The sequence below is a fragment of the Triticum urartu genome, chromosome 4 (genome assembly GCF_003073215.2).
Source record: "Triticum urartu cultivar G1812 chromosome 4, Tu2.1, whole genome shotgun sequence".
Classification (NCBI taxonomy): domain Eukaryota; kingdom Viridiplantae; phylum Streptophyta; class Magnoliopsida; order Poales; family Poaceae; genus Triticum; species Triticum urartu.
Window position 1 is genome coordinate 59,657,936 of NC_053025.1, and position 12,386 is coordinate 59,670,321.

The following is a 12,386-nucleotide window of genomic DNA, read 5'->3' on the forward strand; positions in this document are numbered from 1 at the left end:
CGGCAATCAACGGTGCCCCGGTGATTGAAATTCATGCCCATTTGTTGCATGGGACCTAAGCATGCACCCAAGGACACAGATTTGATTTTGCAACCAATTTATATGCACTGGAGCATGTGCATGTAGTTCAAATTTGAATTATGCACATAAAATGCATTGAAAACTCAGTTAATGCATAAAAATGTCCAAACAAACCCCAAAAAATCACCAAAATTCACACAACACTCCTATTGTTCTATGTTGACACGGGAACTAAATTTGAAAGGAATAAGAGGCAATGCATATCGTTTCGTCCCCAAAGGTGGGACATTCCCTACCGAAAACCATCATGCTTGTTGTGAGAAGCTCCGATTTGTGAGAAGCATATACCGAAACATGCCCCATATGGGACAAAATTTGTATCACGGCATGTTGATGCAGCTCCATGATAGCATGCCAAGTTTCATGGATTCCAGACGAATTTTGGATTTACTACAATTTAAAAACCATGCATCTCAATGTTTTTCCGGCAATCAACGGTGCCCCGGTGTTTGAAATCAATGCCCATTTGTTGCATGGGACCTAAGCATGCACCCAAGGACACAGATTTGATTTTTCAACCAATTTATATGCACTGGAGCGTGTGCATTTAGTTCAAATTTGAATTATGCACATAAGAGGCATTGAAAATTCAGTTAATGCATAAAAATGTCCAAACGAATCCCGAAAAATCACAACAAATCACACCGCACTCCTGGTGTTCTATGTTGACACGAGAACAAAATTTGAAAGCAATAAGAGGCAGTGGATATCGTTTCGTCCCCAAAGGTGGGACGTTCCCTACCGAAAACCATCATGCTTGTTGTGAGAAGCTCCGGTTTGTGAGAAACATATACCCAAACATGCCCCATATGGGACAAAATTTGTACGATGGCATGTTGATGCCGCTCCATGATAGCATGCCAAGTTTCACGGATTTCAGAGGAGTTTTGGATTTACTAGAATTTAAAAACCATGCATCTCAATGTTTTGCCGGCAATCAACGGTGCCCCGATGTTTGAAATTCCTGCCCATTTATTGCATGGGACCTAAGCATGCACCCAAGGACATAGATTTGATTTTTCAACCAATTTATATGCACTGGAGCATGTGCATTTAGTTCAAATTTGAATTATGCACATAAAAGGCATTGAAAACTCAGTTAATGCATAAAAATGTCCAAACGAATCCCTAAAAATCACAAAAAAATCACACACCACTCCTGGTGTTCTATGTTGACACGAAAACAAAATTTGAAAGCAATAAGAGGCAGTGGATATCGTTTCGTCGCCAAAGGAGGGACGTTCCCTACTGAAAACCATCATGCTTGTTGTGAGAAGCTCCGGTTTGTGAGAAACATATACCCAAACCTGCCCCATATGGGACAAAATTTGTACCACGACATGTTGATGCCGCTCCATGATAGCATGCCAAGTCTCACGGATTTCAGGCGAGTTTTAGATTTACTAGAATTTAAAAACCATGCATCTCAATGTTTTGCCGGCAACCAACGGTGCCCAGTGTTTGAAATTCATGCCCATTTCTTGCATGGGACCTAAGCATGCACCCAAGGACACAGATTTGATTTCGCAACCAATTTATATGCACTGGAGCATGTGCATGTAGTGCAAATTTGAATTGTGCACATAAAATGCATTGAAAACTCTGTTAATGCATAAAAATATCCAAACAAACCCCAAAAAATCACACAACACTCCTGGTGTTCTATGTTGACACGAGAACAAAATTTGAAAGCAATAAGAGGCAATGGATATCGTTTCGTCCCCAAAGGAGGGAAGTTCCCTACCGAAAACCATCATGCTTGTTGTGAGAAGCTCCGGTTTGTGAGAAGCATATACCCAAACCTGCCCCATATGGGACAAAATTTGTACCACGGCATGTTGATGCCGCTCCATGATAGCATGCCAAGTTTCATGGTTTCAAACGAGTTTTGGATTTACTAGAATTTAAAAACCATGCATCTCAATGTTTTCCCGGCAACCAACAGTGCACCGGTGTCTGAAATTCATGCCCATTTCTTGCATGGCAACTAAGCAAGCACCCAAGGACACATATTTGATTTTTCAACCAATTTATATGCACTGGAGCATGTGCATCTAGTTCAAATTTGAATTATGCACATCAAAAGCATTGAAAACTCCGTTAATGCATAAAAATGTCCAAACGAACCCCGAGAAATCGCAAAACTTCACACAAGACTCCTGTTGTTCTATGTTGACATGAGAAAATAATTTGAAAGCAATAAGATGCAATGCATATCGTTTGATCCCCAAAGGTGGGACGTTCCCTACCGAAAACCATCATGCTTGTTGTGAGAAGCTCCGGTTTGTGAGAAGCATATATACCCAAACATGCCCCATATGGGACAATATTTGTACCACGGCATGTTGATGCCGCTCCATGATAGCATGCCAAGTTCCATGGATTTCAGACGAGTTTTGGATTTACTAGAATTTAAGAACCGTGCATCGCAATGTTTTGCCGGCAACCAACGGTGCCCCGGTGTTTGAAATTCATGCCCATTTCTTGCATGGGACCTAAGCATGCACCCAAGGACACAGATTTGATTTTTCAACCAATTTATATGCACCGGAGCATGTGCATGTAGTTCAAATGTTAATTATGCACATAAAATGCATTAAAAACTCACTTAATGCATAAAAATGTCCGAACAAACCCCGAAAATCACAAAAATTCACACAACACTCCTGTTGTTCTATGTTGACATGAGAACAAAATTTGAAAGCAATAAGAGGCAATGGATATCATTTCGTCCCCAAAGGTGGGACGTTCCCTACCGAAAACCATCATGCTTGTTGTGAGAAGCTCCACTTTGTGAGAAGCATATACCCAAACCTGCCCCATATGGGACAAAATTTATACCACGGCATGTTGATACCGCTCCATGATAGCATGCCAAGTTTCATGAATTTCAGACGAGTTTTGAATTTACTAGAATTTAAAAACCATGGATCTCAATGTTTTGCTGGCAATCAATGGTGCCCCGGTGTTTGAAATTCATGCCCATTTGTTGCATGGGACCTAAGCATGCACCCAAGGACACAGATTTGATTTTTCAACCAATTTATATGCACTAGAGCATGTGCATGTATTTCAAATTCGAATTATGCACATAAAATGCATTGAAAACTCAGTTAATGCATAAAAATGTCCAAACGAACCCTGAAAAATCACAAAAATTAACACAACACTCCTGTTGTTCTATGTTGACACGAGAAAAAAAATTTAAAGCAATAAGAGGCAATGGATATTGTTTCGTCCCCAAAGGTGGGACGTTCCCTACCGAAAGCCATCATGATTGTTGTGAGAAGCTCCGGTTTGTGAGAAGCATATACCCCAAACCTGCCCCATATGGGACAAAATTTGTACCACGGCATGTTGATGCCGCTCCATGATAGCATGCCAAGTTTCATGGATTTCAGACGAGTTTTGGATTTACTAGAATTTAAAAACCATGCATCTCAATGTTTTGCCAGCAATCAACGGTGCCCCGGTGTTTGAAATTCATGCCCATTTCTTGCTTGGGACCTAAGCATGCACCCAAGGACACAGATTAGAATTTTCAACCAAGTTATATGCAGTTGAGCATGTGTGATATACGGTGGAACCCTAATCACCCGATCTTTCACGAAAGGAGCGGATCTCACGAAGAACACGAGGAGGGAAACGAGGGAAAACACAAGGGGAAACACAAGAGGAACACTCATACTAACAAGAACAAGTCACACATGTGCTAGATCCTCAGATCTATAGAACGATACACGCATCCACGGACAACTAAGGACGATACAAGGGTAGCCGGTTCTTCTCCGTGAGGAGGTCTTGAATTCACAAGGGGATCTTCCCGTAAAGGGGTCTTGAATCCACGGTGGATCTTCTCCGAAGAGGGGCCGCGGTCTCTCTCAAGGAGTAGATCCGATATGGATGAGTGAAGCCTATCTCTGAGTATGAGCTAAACCAACGCTAACCCTAGAAAGGAGGAGGTGGAGGAGTATATATAGTCTAGGTTCACGAATGGGTAAGTGAGGGGCGAAAGGGTACATGGGCTTCGGCCCGAGTGTCTACGCGCAGGCAGGGCCGGAAGTTCCGGGTGCCGGAGGTTCCGGGCGAAGCTCCGGGCAGGGTCCGGGCTATCCAAAGAGTTGGCACACTCTTGGACGGCTTCGGTGCAGCAGGGTCGGAAGCTCCGGGATGGCCGGAGGTTCCGGTGGCCGGAAGTTCCGGGCTTTCCAGAAACTTGTCCAGGCTTCTTCTTCCTTCTCTTCCACGCTTCCTTCACGGATGGTGTAGGTGATCCTTGGCGCTTGCACTCCTCCTCGTCATCCGTGAAGCTCCGACAATACCTATGCATGCACGATGGAGGGTCAAGTAGTATACCATCCTCGAAGGGGTCAAGTGAGCACGTGTAAAGGAGAGGATTCACCTTTATGTATGTGAAGTAGATGTCGCACGTGTCACTTGCCGAATGAACTCTTGACATGGTGATGTCCATAGGATGCTCCGCATCATCCCCTCCCCTTGGGAAAGATCCGACCTCGGATCGAAATCCAAATCACCATGGGAAAGAGATGGCATCGCCGTCTAGTAGTGGTCTATCACCAAGTTCTCGTCATGTTGAAGCATGAAATGGGAACTCTCCAATGTCGCACCGTCTCGTGATTCCTTCAAAAGGAGCAAGTAGAACAAACACTTGGAAAAACAAATGCGGTTAGCGTTAGTGCAAAGCCAAGCATTCAAGAGATGATTCACCCAACAAGTGTTGTCATCAAGCATAGCATATGGTGTGACAAAGGATTGTGACATGGCATGTAATCACATAAATTGAGCACAAAGAAGAACATCATGGAAACAAGCATGTGAATGCGAGGTAGTGATGCCAATAATGTGTGACAAGAGAAGAAGCAGCTACCTCAAGTTCATAGCAAGCATTCACAAATTACTCAATGTAAGGTCGATGGTAGGCATATGAATCATTCACAACACCAAGTAAAATCAAGTGTCTAAACACATGGGTCAAGGTGTGACAATCCAAGCATAATGTGCATGGGGTGTAGTGAATATAGTGTGGCACTCAACACAATAGAAAGAGCAATTGTTCATCATGTGTGAGGCAATCAAGTCAAGCATAGTAATTGATGTAGGGTAGATACCCTATAGGCCGATCTTTCACGAAAGGAGCGGATCCCAATGATGAACACGAAGAACACGGGGAAGAAGACGAGGGGCAACACAAGAGAATCACTCAAACCAAACAAGAACAAGTCACACATGTGCTAGATCCTCGGATACATAGAACGATACACGAATCCACGATCAACTAAGGACGATACAAAAGGGTAGCCGGTTCTTCTCCGAGAGGAGGTCTTGAATCCACAAGGGGATCTTCCCGTAAAGGGGTCTTGAATCCAAAGTGGATCTTCTCCGAAGAGGCCGCGGTCTCTCACGAGGAGTAGATCCGATATGGATGAGCGAAGCTCTATCTCTAAGTATGAGCTAAACCAATGCTAACCCTAGAAAGTTGTACGGGATAGAGTATTTATAGTCTAGGTAACGAAAGGGTACACGGGCCTTGGCCCAAGTGATTGTGCGCAGGCAAGGCCGGTAGTACCGGTCAAGGGGGCGGTTGTTCCGCTGGGAGCTCATGCAGGGCGGAAGTACCAGTCCTGGAAGGCGGTAGTTCCGCTCGGAGGTCTGGCGCTGGCTTGCGGAGATGGACGTCGATGGGGCCAGCAGTTGCACCGGTTGTCGGGGCGGCAGTACCGGTCTTTTGGTAGTTACCGGTACATCCAGTGTAGTGCCGGCCTTGCACCGCTCGATCACAGAAGCCAGACCGGTTGTTGGGCGGTGGTCGGCCGGTTGTTCCGCCCGGGCGGTGGTCGGGTGGTTGTTCCGGTCCTTCAGGGCTGGGCAAAATGTCTCCATGCTCTTGATGTCCATCTTGCACCGTTCCATCTCCTTGGTTGCTTATATGGTACCTAAGCACACAGAGCAACTCCGATTGAGGTAGTAGCCATGTCTCACGTGGGTCAAAGGGAAGTTCAACAAGGAGAGAGTTAACCTCGTTCTCGATGGTTCTCGCACGGCTCTTGTCATGGGTGCAAGTGGTGTCGTGGGAGATGTAGGTAGGTCCATGGGGATGGCCTAGGGATGCTCCACATCATCTCCCCTCCCTTGGGGAAGATCCGTCCTCGGATCAAATTCTTCATCACCATGGAAGGGAGAGAGATCTTTAACATTGAAAATGTCGCTCACGTTGTACTTGTCGCGCGGGAGGTCGATCTTGTAAGCGTTGTCAGTGTAGCGTGCAAGCACCTTGAAGGGGCCATCTGCTCGTGGTCGAAGCTTGGACTTGCGTTCTTGTACAAAGCGGTCCTTGTGAAGGTGTAGCCACACGAGATCACCAGTGTTGAAGACCATAGGTTGCTTGTTGACGTTGAGCTTGGTCGCAAGGCGTTGTACTTGGCGCTCGATGGTGTTTGTTGTATATTCATGCACCTTCTTGATATGGGTCGCTCGTAGCTCTCATAAGGTAGCCATCTTTGATGCAATAGCGTTCCGAAGATGTATTCGACAAACACTTGACATAAGGAATGGCAAAAGTTGCATCATGCTCATATAAGTCTTTGATATGCTCGAAGCCAATGACATCTAACTCAAGTTGCGTGACAAGCATGCAAATGCAAGAAAGAGCATCCGCTACTATGTTTTCTTTACCCTTGATGTACTTGATGACATAGGGAAAAGACTCAATAAATTCACTCCATTTAGCATGATGCTTGTTCAACTTAGTTTGTCCCTTAAGATACTTGAGAGTCTCATGATCGGTATGAATGATAAAGTCATGGGGACGAAGGTAGTGTTCCCATTCATGCAAAACACGGACTAAAGCATATAGATCTTTGTTATAGATGGGATAATTGAGTTGCGGTCTTGAAAGTTTCTGACTAAAGTAAGCTACGGGGCGCTTCTCTAGCGTTAACACACCTCCTATGCCATTACCACTAGCATCGCAATGAATTCCAAAAGGCATGTCGAAGTTGGGTAAAGCAAGGATGGGAGCATGAGTAAGCAAATTCTTAAGCTCATTGAATGCGGTATCTTGGGATGGTCGCCAAACAAAAGGCGCATTCTTCTTGCTCAAAGCTTGCAAAGGCGAAGCAATGGTGCTAAAATCCTTTACGAAGCGACGATAGAAACCCGCAAGGCCAAGAAAACTACGCACTTGATGCAAGTTGGTTGGTTGCGGCCAAGTCTTAATAGCATTAATCTTGGACTCATCAACATGAACACCCTTAGGAGAAACAACAAAACCCAAGAAAACGAGCTTATCAACACCAAAGAGGCATTTCTCCATATTAGCATAGAGTCGCTCTTTTCTAAGAGTTTGGAAAACGGTGCGGACATGGGTGACATGCTCTATAATAGATTTGCTAAACACATGAATGTCATCGAAGTAAACCACAACAAATATACCAATGTAAGGGCGAAATACATGATTCATAAGGCGCATAAAAGTGCTCGGCGCTTCCGAAAGACCCATAGGCATGACTAACCACTCATACAAACCAAACTTGGTTTCGAAGGCGGTTTTCCATTCATCACCCTCTTGTATGCGGATTTGATAGTAACCACTTTTAAGATCAATTTTAGAAAATATAGTGGCACCGCTAAGCTCATCAAGCATAGCATCTAGCCGTGGAATGGGATACCTATAGCGAACGGTGATAGCATTGATAGGTCTACAATCGAAGCACATGCGAAAACTACCATCACGTTATGGCACAAGAATGACCAGAACGGCACAAGGGCTCAAACTTTCACGCACATGTCCATGGTCTATGAGATGCTTTACTTGCCTTTGTATTTCTTTTGTTTCGTCGGGGTTGACGAGGTAGGGAGCTTTGTTTGGAAGTGGCGCTCTGGGGATGAGGTCGACGCGGTGCTCAATGCCTCGAAGTGGAGGTAGTCCCGGAGGTAGCTCATCGGGGAAAACATCTTGAAATTCCTGCAAAAGAGAAGACAACACTAGACGAAGAGTGTGAGAGGTTTTAGTTTGTGGTGCATTGTCCTTGCACACGAGGACGTAGTGTAGGACACTAGATGGGTTCTCACACACCTCTCTCATCTCACGTTTGGTGGCAAATAGAACTAGGTTCTTGTTTTCGCTCATCGTGGAGGCACTCGATTTTGGCTTGTGGCGCCCACTCTTGTTTTGGTGGCTCGCTCTCTCACTATGATCTCCACGATGGGTGGCTTGCTTGTCGGCGATCACTTGACTTGGCGACATTGGATAGAGGATGTACTCCTTGCCCTTCATCTTGAAGATGTAGTGGTTCGTTCGTCCGTTGTGGACGACTCCTCTATCGAATTGCCATGGTCGTCCAAGGAGAAGATGACAAACGGTCATTGGAACGACGTCGCACTCCAAGGTGTCTTCGTAGGCGCTGATCTTGAAGGAGACTTGTACTCGGTGCTTGACTTGGATAGTGCCGGAATCACTAAGCCATTGCACTTTGTATGGATGTGGATGCTTCGTCTTGGGCAATTGGAGCTTGGAGCAAAGTTCTTCACATGCGAGATTGTGACAACTCCCTCCATCGATGATGACCTTGACGGATCGTCCATTGATGCCGGCCTTGGTGTGGAATATGTGGCATCGTTGGTCTTCTTCTTGGTGATGTTGGAGAGTCAAGACTTTGGAGACAACAAGTGCGGGACTTGAGTCTTCATCACAAAAGACTTGTTCTTATTCATTGTTCACTTGGCGGTGCATGGCGACTTGCTCGAGGGCTTCCATTTCGCCGTCTCTCATGGAGTCATAAGTGCCATCATCGTTGAAGGCCATGGTTCGCTTGTTGGTGCACTCGTAGGACTTGAGGCCTCGGCCTCCGCAAGTGAAACACTTGAAGGAACTCGTCTTGATGGTCTCATCGGTTGGGGTTGATGATGATGAAGCTCTCGGCTTGAAGTTGCCCGTAGTATGGTTGCTTGCAGTTGGCGAAGCTTTCTTGGAAGTCGACTTGTCAATGTTGGAAGTAGAAGGTCTTGTAGTCATTGAAGCTTGGTTATTGGAGAAGCCGTAGGACTTGGATGAGAACTTGGCATTCTTGACATCATCTTGCACTTGGCGTTCCGCTTTGGTAGCTTAGTGCACTAGCTCGATGACATTTGAGTATGGTTGGAAGTCGGCGATCTTCTTGATAGGATGATTGAGTCCATTCAAGAAACGTGCCATTGTTTGCTCATCATCTTCCGCGACATTGGCTCGTATCATGGCAATCTCCATCTCCTTGTAGTACTCTTCAACGCTCTTGATTCCTTGCTTGAGTTGTTGGAGTTTCTTGAAGAGGTCGCGGTTGTAGTAGGTAGGCACGAAGCGTGCTCTCATGACATCCTTCATTTGCGCCCAAGTAGTGATGGGTGGTTCACCTCTTGCCTCTCGGCGCTCAATGACTTGTTCCCACCAAATGAGCACATAGTCTCGGAACTCAAGGGATGCCATTGCGATCATCTTCTCTTCGTCATAATTGTGCAAACGGAAAATCTTGTCAACTTTCAATGCCCATGAAAGGTACTCTTCGGGATCGTTTCTTCCGTTGAACTTGGTCATGGTGAACTTGAGCTTGTCGTAGCATTGCTCTTCATTGTGTTGGGGTCGGGTATGATGACGCCCATGTTGAAGGTGATTGTTTAACTCGTGGTGCTCTTGGCGCGGAAGGTTGTTATCCTCATGTTGATCATGTCGTGGAGGATTTCCATTGTCTTCCTCCTCTCGATGAACTTGGTGGTGTTGGCGAGCTTGTGGAGGATCTTCGCGAGCTCAAAGAGGAACTTGATGATGCACGCGAGCGTGAAATCTTTGTTCTTGAATTTCTTCGCGATGTGCTTCCTCTTGTTCACGGGCTTGTCGGCTTCGGTCGGAAATGGCTCGACTCGAATCGCGTAGGGCTTGTTGCGCCGCAAGTGCATGAGCGTCACGGAGTTGTTGTGCTTGACGTTGTGCCTCGGCATCTTGGGCATTTTGGTGTAGACGCGCTCGCTCTTCCTCTTCATGTTGGCATTGACATTGCCGTTCTCGTGCAAGCGCAAAGGCTTCTTGAGTTTGACGTTGTCGGCACTCTTGAGAGTCGGTGTCTCTTAGGGGATTGAGGCCTGCTTGACGGTTGGCGCGCGCGGCTCGACGAAGAGTGTTCGATGTCGGTGTACTTGAGCCGGAGAGGGTGAAGTCGGAGTGGCGGCTTGAACGGCTCCTTCTTGAAGTGGAAGACGAGCGGTTGATCAACAAAGCACGAATTTCGTCCATCCTTGTGTCATTCTCTTGCTTGTGATCGTCGAGCTTGTGGTTGAAGTAGTCCTTTGTACGTTGCTCGGAAAGTCACAAGTCGGCGGCAACGTTGTCGATGCGTTCACTCATCGCTTGTTGCTCTTGATGCAAAGCACGTTGTGCACCAAAGAGGTGACTCTTGGTGACGAAGGAGTTCATGTCGTCGTCTTGCTCCATGAAGAGTGGGTTGGTAGAAGTTCTTGGCCTATCCATCATTCCAAGACAAATGTGAGTGGTAGAAAGAGAAGAACGAGTACCAAATGTACCTTGACCGAAGTTGAAAGTGGATCGAGGATCACTCCAATGTAGGACAAGGAAATATCACAATTGGTACGATTTCTTGTTGGTTTCTCACACCTACACAAGTTAAAGCTTTTGGTGGAGCTTGGTTAGGATGGTGGCAGAAAATTTGATGCAATTGCAAGTGAGCTTCAATAATGTTGGAAAAGATTAGCAAGATGCAATGTAACAAGTAGACCAAGCATATAAGGTACACGGAAACACACGCGCAAAGATATAAGTGGGGTTGTGCAACCAAGGGTGAGCCAAAATGTGGAATCCACAAAAATGCTCTTGTTGCACAACACTAGAGAGACGCTAGCACGATTGCACGATAGGCGGATACAAGAACTTGTGCACAACCTACTTAGCAAAAATGCAACGACTTCTATCCCAAATACTTTGTATGCAAGGTGTTGCTATGATATGATCCAAGATGATCGAGTATGACAATCTTAATGTTGTATGATGCTATGGTTCTTGCTTAAAAGCTCTTGACTTATCTTTCCTCTTTGCTTAAAAGCTTGTTTGGCTCTTTGATGTTTGAGCTCTTTTCTCATGCAATGCTTGACGAACCAAGATAGCAAGTGAGTATGCGATGACAACTTTGTGACACAAGAGATGATACCAAGATATGCAACAATGATGTATGTATGCTATGGGAATTATGATCACTAATGTGCACAAGTCTCGTTGCCGGCAATACTCAATGGCTAGTCTCGATGGGTAAGCAACGCAAAGGAGTAAGGCTATGATGGTTATCAATGTAATGGCAAGAATGTTATGTCCAATACCAAGATTAGGTTACCGGTCTTGCTTCCGGTATGGTGTCAAAATGGTGGCACGAATACCAAGTCGTAGTCGAGGTGGTCGTTGTTGATGACACGTCCGTGGCAAAGATGAGCAGCGGTGATGTCAATGTCGAACCATACCTAGATAGCCGAAACACAAAAGGATACAGTACCGCAACTCAAATTCTCAAACCTCAAAGTAGCAATTGTGTCGGAGAGCGAAACGGTCCAAAAATGGTGGGTTATGCGGGAGTGGTGGAGGTATGTGGAAGTATATATGGTATATGGTGAGCACCAGAACAAAATTTGGTGGAATTTTGGGTGGAGTTGTGGAAGTAGTGCGAACTTTCTGTCGAAGCCTGAAGTTCCAGGCAAGACGGAGGGCCCGGGGTCCGGAGGTTCCGGGGAAGGCCGGAAGGTCCGGGGGCCAGAATGTCCCGGCTGGACCGGAAGTTCGGGTGGTCGTGATTCTGCCAAGAACAGAGACTTTGAGATCGTGGATTTGGGCGGAAAAACTTATGGAAAAGCCCAAATCCGAAGGGGAAAAAGAAGAAATTGGAGGAAAAGAAGGGTGGGGAGGCTAGATCTACGAGCCACAAACAAAATTCACGGATGAAAACCAACAAAATCTCAACACACGAACAAATCACAAAAAAATTGGGGCTATTTTTGGGGTGGATTTTCGGATTAGGATGAAAAACAACAAAATTAGGCTAGAAACACAACGGGGAGGCTCAAAAATCGTGATCAACCTTGCTCTAGATACCAAGATGATGTAGGGTGGAACCCTAATCGCCCGATCTTTCACGAAAGGAGCGGATCCCGCGAAGAACGCGGAGAACACGAGGAGGGAAACGAGGGAAAACACAAGGGGAAACACAAGAGGAACACTCAAACTAACAAGAACAAGTCACACATGTGCTAGATCCTCG